The 12500-nt window shown below is 46.7% G+C and overlaps 1 pseudogene; it reads right to left on the bottom strand.

Annotated features, from left to right (window-relative positions):
• LOC123508345 overlaps positions 1-11634 on the bottom strand; it is a 15399-nt pseudogene extending 3765 nt beyond the window's left edge.
• Positions 11635-12500: the final 866 nt, after the last annotated feature.

Below are 12500 nucleotides of genomic sequence, written 5' to 3'. Positions count from 1 at the left end.
GAAACAAATGAAAATTTTCCTGGGCGTCGTGAGTTGGTACTTAAGATTGTTAGCGCTCTACAAAGTCAGGAGTTTGAACAACTAGTTATCAAACCTGTGTTCGTTGCTGTTTCGCTTGATAAGCTTCTGTTACGTTCACCGGTTAAATGGGTAAGATTGGCATCGGGGAGCCGGTGAACAATAACAGTAAAAAAAAAAAAACACTGCAGGTTCAACTGGTGAGGAAATGCTAAAGGGGGGCACTTAAGAAGCTATTTAATAACCCAATAACAATGAAACTGACATACACATAGAGATATAACATGAAACACATGGAAATGACATACACATATACATATAACACATAAATAAATACAACAATAAAGAACCCAACTTAATACCTAACAATAATACTAATCCTATATGGGGGCAATGTGGAAAAAACGGGACGAGGGGAAGTGATACTTATGAGGTGTCGCAGTGGTGAAGTGCTGGGTGATGTGGATCCCACGGTAATCCAAGAGGCGTTGTGTTCACTGGTTGAAGCCATGACCTCGACTGACTTCCAGAAATCAGGGAGCTTGCTTAACACTTCCGCTTGAGTCGAATGGGGCTGCGTGAATCCAACTTTGGGACAGTAGCGGGGTTTCATGAGACGGTGACGTGGAAGGGGAGGTGGAGAGATGGCGAACGATGTAGCAAGCGGAGGAGGTGGTGGTAGTGGAGTATGTTACGAGCGGGCCGTAACATTTCCTCCTGCTCCGTTAGCGGCTGCTATCCCCTCGTCGGATGTCTCAACGGTAATGCAGATTATTGACGATTTAAGAGCGGGGCTTCATGTGACGGTGACGTGGAAGGGGAGGTAGAGAGGTGGCGAATGAGGTAGCAAGCGGAGGAGATGATGGTAGTGGAGTATGTTACAGGCGGGCCGTAACATTTCCTCCCCCCTAAGACCTCCGTAATGGGCTCATGAAGGAGGTGAGACGGGAGATCTTGATAAGGCGTCGGCGATGATGTTGTCCACCCCCTTGATATGGTGGACTTCCAAGTTGAAGGGTTGAGTTAACAAGGCCCACCTAAGAATGAGTTGGTTTCGGTTCTTCATGGCGTGAAGGAAGGCCAGAGGGTTGTGATAGGTGAAGACCTTCGTAGTTTGAGGGCCAGGATGAAGGTAGCACTCAAAACGTTGGAGCGCCAGTACGAGTGCCAGAGCCTCCTTCTCGATGGTGGAGTAGTTGAGTTGGTGTTTCTTCAGCTTGGCGGAGTGATAGGCGATGGGATGGAGGATGCCGCTTGTGGGGTCCTCTTGTAGGAGGACAGCAACCACTCCAACTCCACTTGTAGATGGAAGGGGCGGGAGTGATCTGGCGTCCAGACCACTGGCTCCGAGGAGAGAAACGCCTTGAGATGTTGTAAGGTTTGGTCGCAGGTCGAGGTCCAGTGGAAGGGGAAGAAAGTGCTGATAAGGTCCGTCAGGGGGCGGCCAGGGTGGAGAAGTTCCTACAGAATCGTCTGTAGAAACCAGCCATCCCCAAGAACCTCATGAGAGTTTTCCTGGTGGTAGGGACAGGGAAGCCAAGGATGACTTCCACGTAGGCTCTCTTGGGGCGAACCTTGCCGTTCCCCACCACATGTCCCAGGTAGACCACCGTAGACTTCCCGAAGGTGGACTTGGCCAGGTTGATTGTAAGACCGGCTTCCTGCAACCGACCCATCAGCCTCCGGAGACGGGTCAGATGTGTCACCCAGTCGTCCGAAGTCACCACCAGGTCGTCCAGATAGGCAGATGTTCCCTCCAAGTCCTGGGTGATGTAATTTATAGCCCTCTGGAAGGTGGTGGGAGCATTAGACAAGCCGAAGGGCATCACTGTGTATTGGTATAGCCGAAGGGGTGATGAAGGCGGATATTATTCGGGCCTCGTCCGAGAGGGAATCTGGTAGTAACCTTTAAGTAAATCTATGGTGGTTACAAATTTGGCTACTCCTATGCTATCTATAAGGTCCTCTATCAAGGGCAATGGGTAGGAGTCTGGCACCGTCACTTTATTTAATTTCCTGTAGTCGGTGCAAAATCGACTACTACCATCTGGCTTAGATGTTAACAGGCAGGAGAAGCCCAGGGGATATACTAGGTTCTGCAAGGTGATGACAGAGCAGATAGTCTACCTCTTTTTTCATCAAGTCTCTTTTAATGGGTGAAATGCGATAGGCTGGTTGTCTTATAGGCTTGATGTCATTAGATATTAATGTTATATCATGTACAAAGTCCTGGAAGGTCACCTGTGATTTCTGAAAAGTCTAGCAATAACTTTAAGATCAGACTGTTGTGAAGGTGTTAAGGAAAAAAAAACCTCATCAAGGTTGGACATGATTTGGCTGTTTGAGGGGCGTCCTTTAGGTGACGAGAAGAGGAATTCGATGTCGGACTCTTCCTCGGGGGGCACAGGACCAGACTCCTTCCCTACCAGACATACAGGTACAGTGCGAGACAAGTCGTCCTCTGGTTCTCTGGAGTGGTAAGGTTTCATTAGGTTAATATGAACTAGTTGGGAATCCTTACGACGGTCAGGAATGTGGACCACATAGTTTAATGGACTTAGTTTTTGAGCCACAACATAAGGTCCCATGAACTTACTGTGAAGAGTGGGGAGAAAAAGTAAAACCTTGTCTCCTGGTTTGAAACTTCTCATGACAGATTTGGGAAGATAATTTAGTTGCATTTTAGTTTGAGATTTGAGGAAGTTTGATTTAGCAAAAGATCTGACTTCACGGATTTCATTCTTAAGGTTACTGATGTAATCAGACACACTGGGGCTTAAAGAGTATTTTGAGTAAACCATTGATCCTTTAATATTTTGAGAGGCCCCTTGATCTGTCTACCATAGAGTAATTAAAAAAGGGAGTAACCTAAAGAATCTTGAGGAGATTCTCTTAAAGCAAAGAGAAGGAAAGAGATACTTTCATCCCAGTCTCCTTGATGCTCCAAGCAATACTTCTTCATCATGGATTTTAATGTTTGGTGAAACTGCTCCAGACAGCCTTGGGATTGGGGGTGGTAAGCCGAGGAGGTTACATGTTTAGCTCATTCACTATCTGTTGGAAAAAAATGCTAGTGAAATTGCTACCCTTGTCAGACTGAATTTGTTTTGGAATTCCTACCGAGGTGAAAAAATGTATTAGATGTTTTAGAATGGTCTTTGATGTGATGTTCTTAAGAGGGAATGCTTCAGGTTACCTGATAGTGAGATCCATGAGGGTTAACAAATACTGATTCCCTCGTTTGGTTTTGGGTAAGGGCCCTACGCAGTCTAGAACGATCTTTTCGAAGGGCTCCGTCTGAACTGGAATAGGAGTCAGAGGAGCTGGCACAAGGCTTTCGTTAGGCTTACCCACAATTTGACATATGTGACATGTTTTTACATAGTGTGACACATCCTTTTTCATTCCTGGCCAAAAAAAATGTCTTGTAGGTTTTTTGGATGCCTAGATGACCTGACGGGTCAGATGTGTCACCCAGTCGTCCGAAGTCACCACTAGGTCGTCCAGATAGGCAGATGTTCCCTCCAAGTCCTGGGTGATGTAATTTATAGCCCTCTGGAAGGTGGTGGGAACATTAGACAAGCCGAAGGGCATCACTGTGTATTGGTATAGCCGGAAGGGGGTGATGAAGGCGGATATTATTCGGGTCTCATCCGAGAGGGGAATCTGGTAGTAACCTTTAAGTAAATCTATGGTGGTTACAAATTTAGCTACTCCTATGCTATCTATAAGGTCCTCTATCAAGGGCAATGGGTAGGAGTCTGGCACCATCACTTTATTTAATTTCCTGTAGTCGGTGCAAAATCGACTACTACCATCTGGCTTAGATGTTAACAGGCAGGGAGAAGCCCAGGGGGATATACTAGATTCTGCAAGGTGATGACAGAGCAGATAGTCTACCTCTCTTTTCATCAAGTCTCTTTTAATGGGTAAAATGCGATAGGCTGGTTGTCTTATAGGCTTGATGTCATTAGATATTAATGTTATATCATGTTGGATAGTAGTACAAAGTCCTGGAAAGTCACCTGTGATTTCTGAAAAGTCTAGCAATAACTTTTTAAGATCAGACTGTTGTGAAGGTGTTAAGGGAAAAAAAAACCTCATCAAGGGTGGACATGATTTGGCTGTTTGAGGGGCGTCCTTTAGGTGACGAGAAGAGGAATTCGATGTCGGACTCTTCCTCGGGGGGCACAGGACCAGACTCCTTCCCTGCCAGACATACAGGTACAGTGCGAGACAAGTCGTCCTCTGGTTCTCTGGAGTGGTAAGGTTTCATTAGGTTAATATGAACTAGTTGGGAATCCTTACGACGGTCAGGAGTGTGGACCACATAGTTTAATGGACTTAGTTTTTGAGCCACAACATAAGGTCCCATGAACATACTGTGAAGAGTGGGGAGAAAAAGTAAAACCTTGTCTCCTGGTTTGAAACTTCTCATGACAGATTTGGGAAGATAATTTAGTTGCATTTTAGTTTGAGATTTGAGGAAGTTTGATTTAGCAAAAGATCTGACTTCACGGATTTCATTCTTAAGGTTACTGATGTAATCAGACACACTGGGGCTTAAAGAGTATTTTGAGTAAACCATTGATCCTTTAATATTTTGAGAGGCCCCCTGATCTGTATACCATAGAGTAATTAAAAAGGGGAGTAACATAAAGAATCTTGAGGAGATTCTCTTAAAGCAAAGAGAAGGAAAGAGATACTTTCATCCCAGTCTCCTTGATGCTCCAAGCAATACTTCTTCATCATTGATTTTAATGTTTGGTGAAACTGCTCCAGACAGCCTTGGGATTGGGGGTGGTAAGCCGAGGAGGTTACATGTTTAGCTCATTCACTATCTGTTGGAAAAAAATGCTAGTGAAATTGCTACCCTTGTCAGACTGAATTTGTTTTGGAATTCCTACCGAGGTGAAAAAATGTATTAGATGTTTTAGAATGGTCTTTGATGTGATGTTCTTAAGAGGGAATGCTTCAGGGTACCTGATAGTGGGATCCATGAGGGTTAACAAATACTGATTCCCTCGTTTGGTTTTGGGTAAGGGCCCTACGCAGTCTAGAACGATCTTTTCGAAGGGCTCCGTCTGAACTGGAATAGGAGTCAGAGGAGCTGGCACAAGGCTTTCGTTAGGCTTACCCACAATTTGACATATGTGACATGTTTTTACATAGTGTGACACATCCTTTTTCATTCCTGGCCAAAAAAATGTCTTGTAGGTTTTTTGGATGCCTAGATGACCTGACAATCCATCATGAGCTAGTTCTATAATGGCTGGTCTTACAGACAAGGGGATGACAACTTGATGTGTTTCTGACCAGGTGTCTAGTTGTTTCAGTTCAGGAGGTCTGTAGGCACGCATCAGGACTCCTTCCTGATAAAAACAATAAGGCAATTTAGACATATCCTTTGTCTCACTGGCAACATGCCTGATCTTAGCCAAAGTGAGATCCTGTTCCTGAGCATTAATCAAAATCTCCTTTGAAATGATGTTATTGTACAAGTTGTCAGTAGAGGCAGTCATTGGTGGAGGAGGTGGTGAAAGGGCAGGTGACTTGGACTGAGATCTGGTGACTGCACACACTGGGAAGAAGTGAGGGGATGTTTCGTCCAGGGTCTTAGTGGGACTTTCTGTTGAGGGGGAATCAAGAACAATTAAGTTAGGAACAGCCAAATTACCTGCAAGATCGTTACCCAGTACAAGATGTACCCCCGGTACTGGCAGTTCACCAGGTTTAATAGCTACCTCAACCTCTCCTGAAATGAAAGGGCACTGTAAGCTAATTTTAGCCAAGGGATAGGAGAGCTGTGATTCGAGACCTGTAAGGATCACCTTCTCCCCAGTGAAAGCCTCTTTGATATTAGGGATGACATCTTCCCTTAAAATGGATTGGGCAGCACCTGTATCACGCACTCTCCTGACCTCACTCGGGTCGGACGTGTGACCTTGTGCGCTCTCGGGCAGCCACGGCCAGCCTGTTGGCCTCCCCCCCCTCCCCCTTTGTATAAGTTATTAATAGGTTAATTAGTGCTCGCCATAGTGTTATAATACAAACAATTTTGGATATTATAAGTGAGTGCACGTCTGGACAAACAGTGAAATGAGTGCTGCAGTGCTAAGCTACGGACGCAATGCCCTTCTGCGCCGTAGACGTGAGGCTGGGTACCCTCCATCAGAGGTCATTCAACGCCTCAAAAACTTACAGTTATTTCGGAATCGTGGATCCAAGGGAGGAAGGAGTGTGGTGCGTCCCATTAAAGTGATCACATCTACCGTAAGGAAGGGCGGAAGGTTGAGGAGAGGGAATACAAACACTTCGAAGTTCCGCGCGTGTGGTATAGTCTTCCCTCTCTCCTCCTTTCCAACGTGACATCACTGGCGAACAAGATGGACGAGTTGATAGTGTCAGTGAGATCTAACTGTGCAGACATTGTGGCGATCACGGAGGCGTGGCAGATAACTCCTGAGGTGTGTATGATTCAAGATTTCCAGCTGTTCCACCACCTCAGGAATCAACGCAGGGGGGGAGGAGTGGCCCTGTTTTGCCGCTCTGACCTCAGCCCTCACACCTACACGTCGACGTCCCCGCCGGATTGGAGGCCCTGTGGGTGAGGGTTACCCCCTGCCACCCCGCAACACAGCCTCCATCATTGTGTGTGTTGTCTACCACCCTCCACGGGCCGCCACTGCACGGTTGCTCACTGATCACATCATCGAGACTGCTGATGCTTTACGGGTGAGATTTCCTGCTGCCAAGCTGGTAATCTGTGGGGACTTCAACCGCTTGGATATCAGTGAAATCCTGCACCAGCTACACCTCACCCAGGTCGTGGACTTCCCACCCACCACCAGTCCACCCTCGACCTTATCATGACAGACCTGAGCCAGCAGTACTCGCCTCCCAAGCCACTCCCCCATGGGACGCAGCACCCACCTCTCCATCCTGTGGACACCCACCCCACCACCTCGGTTCCCAGGTCAACTGTCACCAGATCCCACAGGCCCATGCCTGACTCCGCCATGAGGGAATTTGGGCAGTGGCTAACACTTCATCCGTGGACCGAGGTACTGGAGGTGGAAGACGTCACACAAAATGGCGGAACTACTTCACTACCACAACGGAAGCGTTCCACCACTACTTTCCCACCAAGGACATCACAGTGGACCCATCTGATGCCCCTTGGATGACGCCCTGCATCAAACGACTCCTTCGTCAGCGTGACAGGGCTTTCCACTCTAGCCCTGACCAGTACAGGAGTTTAAGGAACAGAGTTATCAGGAAATTAAAAAGCCAAGGCAAGCTACTACCCAGACAAAATTCACCATCTCAAGCTTACTAACAACAGACAGTGGTACGACAAGATTAAGTCTTTGTGTGGTTTACAAAAGCAAGCCTCTTCTTTCCCCTGTGTTTCACACCTTTCACCTGACAGCGCGGCCGAAGAGATTAACGGTCACTTCGCTGCGATCTGTCAGACACTCCCTCCCCTTCACTCCACTACTCTCCCAGCCTACCTCCCTGCCTCCTTACCCCTTGTCCAGGAGGTTGATGTTTACAGGAAGCTTCTTAAATTTAAACTAAACAGATCCACCACCCACTGACCTCCCCATCAAAATTTACAGAGAATTTGAGAACTTGCCACATTTGCTCTATCATCAATGCCTCCCTTGCTCAACATTCCTGGATGACTGGAAGACATCTTACGTCACCCCTCCCAAAATTTCTAATCCACAGTCACTGAATGATCTAAGACCAGTCGCCATCACTATACCCAGCCTTATCTGTGAAGATTTTGTTTTCGACTGGGCCTATAAAAAAATTTGTAACTCTATCGACACACAACAATTTGGCAATATTAAATCCACCTCCACATCTCACTACCTTGTTAGCTTCCTGGAATTCGAAAACAGAACATCTAGCTATTGCTTTTGTGGACTTCAGAAAGGCCTTTGATCTTGTTGATCACACTGTTGTGATAAATAAAGCCATCACTCTGGGCCTCTCTCCCTACCTGATAGCGTGGTTGGCAGACTTCCTCACGGGAAGGCGTCAGGCCGTTCGTTATCAGGGCTCTGTCTCCTCTTTCCAACAGCTCACATGCGGGGTCCCTCAAGGGACCAGGATGGGTCCCTGTGTTTCCTCATCCTTATCAACGATGCTCTCGTCCACACCCCCCACCGCTGGAAGTATGTGGACGACTGCACCGTGGGCGTACCCGTCAACAACACCAACCCAGACTTCTCAGCACTGCAGTCCACTCTAAACCAACTACAGACGTGGACGGAGGACAACAAAATGACCATCAACCACACCAAGACCGTGGTGATGCACATTTGTACCTCCACAGCAGCAGTTCCCCCTCCCCAGCTTTCTGTGGGCCCTCACTCCCTCCAGGTGGTCCGCAGCACCAAGCTTCTAGGTGTCTTGGTGGATGATCAGTTAACATGGAAGCAGCATGTTTCCAACATCATCAGGTCAGCCTCATATAAAATCTATTTACTGCGCCGACTCAGGTCCCTGGGAGCACCGGCAGATGAGCTGAGGGGAGTGTACCTCATCTTTATACTCCCTAAGCTCATGTACGCCGCCCCAGCGTGGTCCTCCTCCTGAACCTCACACAACGACAACAGCTGGAGAGGGTTCAGAGGAGGGCGTTCAGGGTCATCCTTGGGCCTGCCTACAGGTCCTACGAGGACGCCCTGACCTGCCTGAGTCTGCCGAGGCTGGCCACAAGACACCAGGAAGCCTTGGAAAAATTTGGGGAAGGACTGCTGCGTCATCCACGTCTCCGCCACCTGCTACCACCCGACGTGCCTCACCCTGCTCGCGCCACCCGACACCACAATCGCGTGGCGCCTTTGAGAGCACCGCGCACGGATCGGTACCGACTCAACGCGGTGCCCACTATTGTGCGAGCTTTAAATAAATAAGTGAATTTCTAGGTTAAGTTTATCCATAGTTAGGTTAAGCATTTTTAGTTCATTGTGGTAATGTCCCACCCCCCTGTACATTTTCAGTGTATTTTTTTTTACATTGCCTAATTAATAAACCGTTTATTATTATTATTATTATTATTATTAGAATCTTGACATTTATCGCCTTGTCTTTACCATCAGTCAGGGTCACTTTACCTTGATACGTTTACGAGTCATAAAGTTCTAGAGGAGAGTTGACAGGGTTAGCTAGGGCCACTGGTTTCTTGTTCTCAAAGGTGTTAGGTTTAGGAGCCACAAAAGAAGGTTGACGTTGAGAGGCCTTGCAATTTGGGTGTCTACATTTTTGGTTCGTGTGACCTGGTTTCTTACAGTATGTACACCAGGGGGAATTATATGCATTTGGCGAGAATCCGGTTGGCTTACCACCCGTGCCCCCAAAACCTTCCCCAAAGAAGGACCTAACATTAGACGGTGAACCACGACCTCTACTACCCAGGGATCCCATCAACAAAACAAAGGCATCAGCCACTTTAGCGGCAGACATAAGATCACTCTCTCCCCGTTCTTCCACATGGCTCAGAATATTAAAGGGTAACTTGTTCTTGCATTCTTCCAGGACCATTAGATTGAGCAACTCCGAAAAGGTGGTAATGTTAAGGGCGGCTAACCATATCTTAATTTGTCTTAGTTTCTTGCTAGCAAATTCAACATAGGTGTGAGAGTCTGGTTTCACATACTTTCGGAACTGTTGTCTGTATCCGTCAGAAGTGATAGAGTAGGCGTCTAGAATGTTACCTTTGATCTCTTCATACTCTACCTCATCACTTGTATACCCTGTAATTTTTTTTACTAGCTTGGGGACAAGGAGAGACACCCACTGATCCTTTGGCCATTTATTCCTATTAGCAATGCTCTCAGAGACGCGAAATGACACGTCAACATCAGTGGGCAGCCCAGATTCATCAAAAGGGGAACTAGCGGAGCAGCTGTAGCAGGATTAAAGCTTGCTAACTTTTTCTTTATATCTATTTCTTCCCCTCTAAACTTAGCGACATTTCGTAGGGTTAACTCCTGAATTTCTAACTCTTTCTCCTGCCTTTTAAGTTGTAACTTAAACTCTCTCTCTTCTTTTTCTGCCTGTAGTTGCATTTGTTTTTCCTGTAGTTGCATTTCTTTCGCTTTTTTTTCTGCCTTTAGTTGCATTTGTTTTTCATGCATCCGGTATTCTAGTCTAAGCTTCTCAATTTCCCACTGACTTATCCTACTCTTATCCTGTTCTTCCTGGGGACTGTGTATTATAGTCCTCGTAGAGGCTGCTGACATGGGAGTTAACTCTTCTATGGCATTTCCTAGCAACTGACCTTCTTGCACTAGATGTTCAACAACTACATTCTTAATGACCTCTTTAGTCATCTGAGACGTGATGGGAACATCAAAATGTTTAGCGATGGCTTTCCATTGGTCCTTTTTTTTTATATTAGCACCTTTAAGTTGTTCCAGAGAAGGGTCAGCACAAAAATCTTCAACGTTAAACTGAGCGGAAGCCATATTAAATAGATGTTAAACAAACAAAAAAAAAAAATGATAAGTGAATTACTTAAGTGAGGAACTTGGCAGAGTGATAATAAAGGCAACCTTGAAATTACCTAGATTATACTTAAGTAAACACTTATGAGTACAATCACTAATGAGGGTAAACTAGAGAATTACGGCATTAAGAGGATCCGGATTACTCTAGTTACGAGACTTGAGAGTGAGGAGCGAATTGTACTGAGACTTGTTATTGATAAGGAGGCGGATTAGTCTGAGGGACTAGTTAAAATGGCCAATTATAACTAGCGAGAAAAATGATCCGCGAAGTGAGGGGATTAAGGGTTCGCATGAACATATAATGATCCCAACACTTGGATAACACTTATTACACACCTGCCTATGTGCAAAAAATAGAGATAAGTGCTATCGGTGAACACGCCTTTCTACCTGGTTTCCTGCTCTACCACTGCTATGCGATACCAATGAAAGTCACGAAGCACGTTTAACCCAAAAGGAGCTACTTGATCGCACGCTAACTTCTTAGGGGAGGTGATTCCCATCCCGCCCAGTCTTGGTGGAAGTTCGAGCAGCGCCCTCTCCCCATCTCCGATGGTGTGGGATCTCAGTAACGCTGGGATGAAGGTGTTCCTTATCGAGACCTCCAGTGGTGCAAGGAGAGGGCTGATGCCTGGGATGGTGCGCATGGCGAATCTCCATCGATGCTGCAAGCCGTGGGTGTAGGCGGAGTAGGCTGCATGAGGCTCAGTCCTGGCCATGTCAGACAGGACCTCCACCTCATGTATCCACTCCTTCACCTTCTCTCCTATGTACTCCTTCTTGAACTCCTCTGTTCCGATGACAGCACCCAAATGCCGCTGTCCATCCTTTGTTATTATAACTCCACTGCCACTGAAGCTATCCACTGCACTGTCATAGTGTTCAGGCTTTACAATAAGGACGGACTTAGCGGCACTGGGTGTGTACCCTATGATGGGACCATTATCGTTCACTAAGCCCCACCATTTTTCAAGTCTGTTATTTTGCCGGCCCCTGACAGGTCATCCGCGTACGCCACTTGCTTCACACTCGTTTTCTCATATGAGATAACTTGTTGCAGCACTGAAAGTCCGAGGGCGTACATCGCCATGGCCACTGGGTCACCTTGTGTTGTCCTTCCATGGACTTTAACACCTTAACACTATTACCACTATTACTACATATGTACAAATCCGAGGGGTCACTATATGTGTTTTCTACATAGTGTGCCAGAGAGGACATTTTACTCGAATGTTATGAAGCATTGTTTTCTGTTAATAGTGTTGAAAGCGTTTTGGCGTCCACTAATAACACCGCTTCACAATTGTCTTCACTGAATATTTCCCTCATAGCGTGGATGGCGGCTTCCTCCTGCCTGCTGTCCTGCACACACTTGCAGGTTCCCACTGCCCTCCTCACGTCGTCCTTGACCACCGTCATGACGCATTTACCCACGATGCGTCTTATCACCTCGCCGATGCCAATTGGTCTGCATCCCGGCTTTTTGTCCAGCGGGATTAATCGGCATGCGGTGAGAGCCTCGACGTGGTGACAATTTGTGGTGGCAAGCTTCCTCGCCAGTGCTGCCAGGGCGCCGCATAGGTCGTTAGCGGCACTGCCACAGAGTGCGCCGCTCAACAGGCGACGCCACCCTCTAGCGCAGTGGTTCCCAACCTGTGGTACGCGTACCACTAGTGGTACGCGAGGGCCTTCCAGGTGGTACGCGAGCACTTTCGGGGTCATGAACGATTTTTAGTTATTTTTTACTTCACAAAAATGTTTACTGCCTATGGCCCTAACATAAAATAAAATGATTTCCGATGTGCTGTGAGCAAAGTCATGCCCCGCATTGACCAGCTGGTGGAGAAGAAGCAGATGCAGCCCTCGCATTGAGTTGAATATTTTTTAGTTCATTTGTGTGTTCTACTTGTAAAATTATGGTAAATAAAGTAATATCTGATCGAATTGAGTTTCTCT

This window comes from Portunus trituberculatus, chromosome 3 (genome assembly GCF_017591435.1).
Source record: "Portunus trituberculatus isolate SZX2019 chromosome 3, ASM1759143v1, whole genome shotgun sequence".
Classification (NCBI taxonomy): Eukaryota; Metazoa; Arthropoda; class Malacostraca; order Decapoda; family Portunidae; genus Portunus; species Portunus trituberculatus.
Note: the sequence above shows the minus strand (reverse complement) of the source record. Positions and strands in the feature narration are given on the sequence as shown.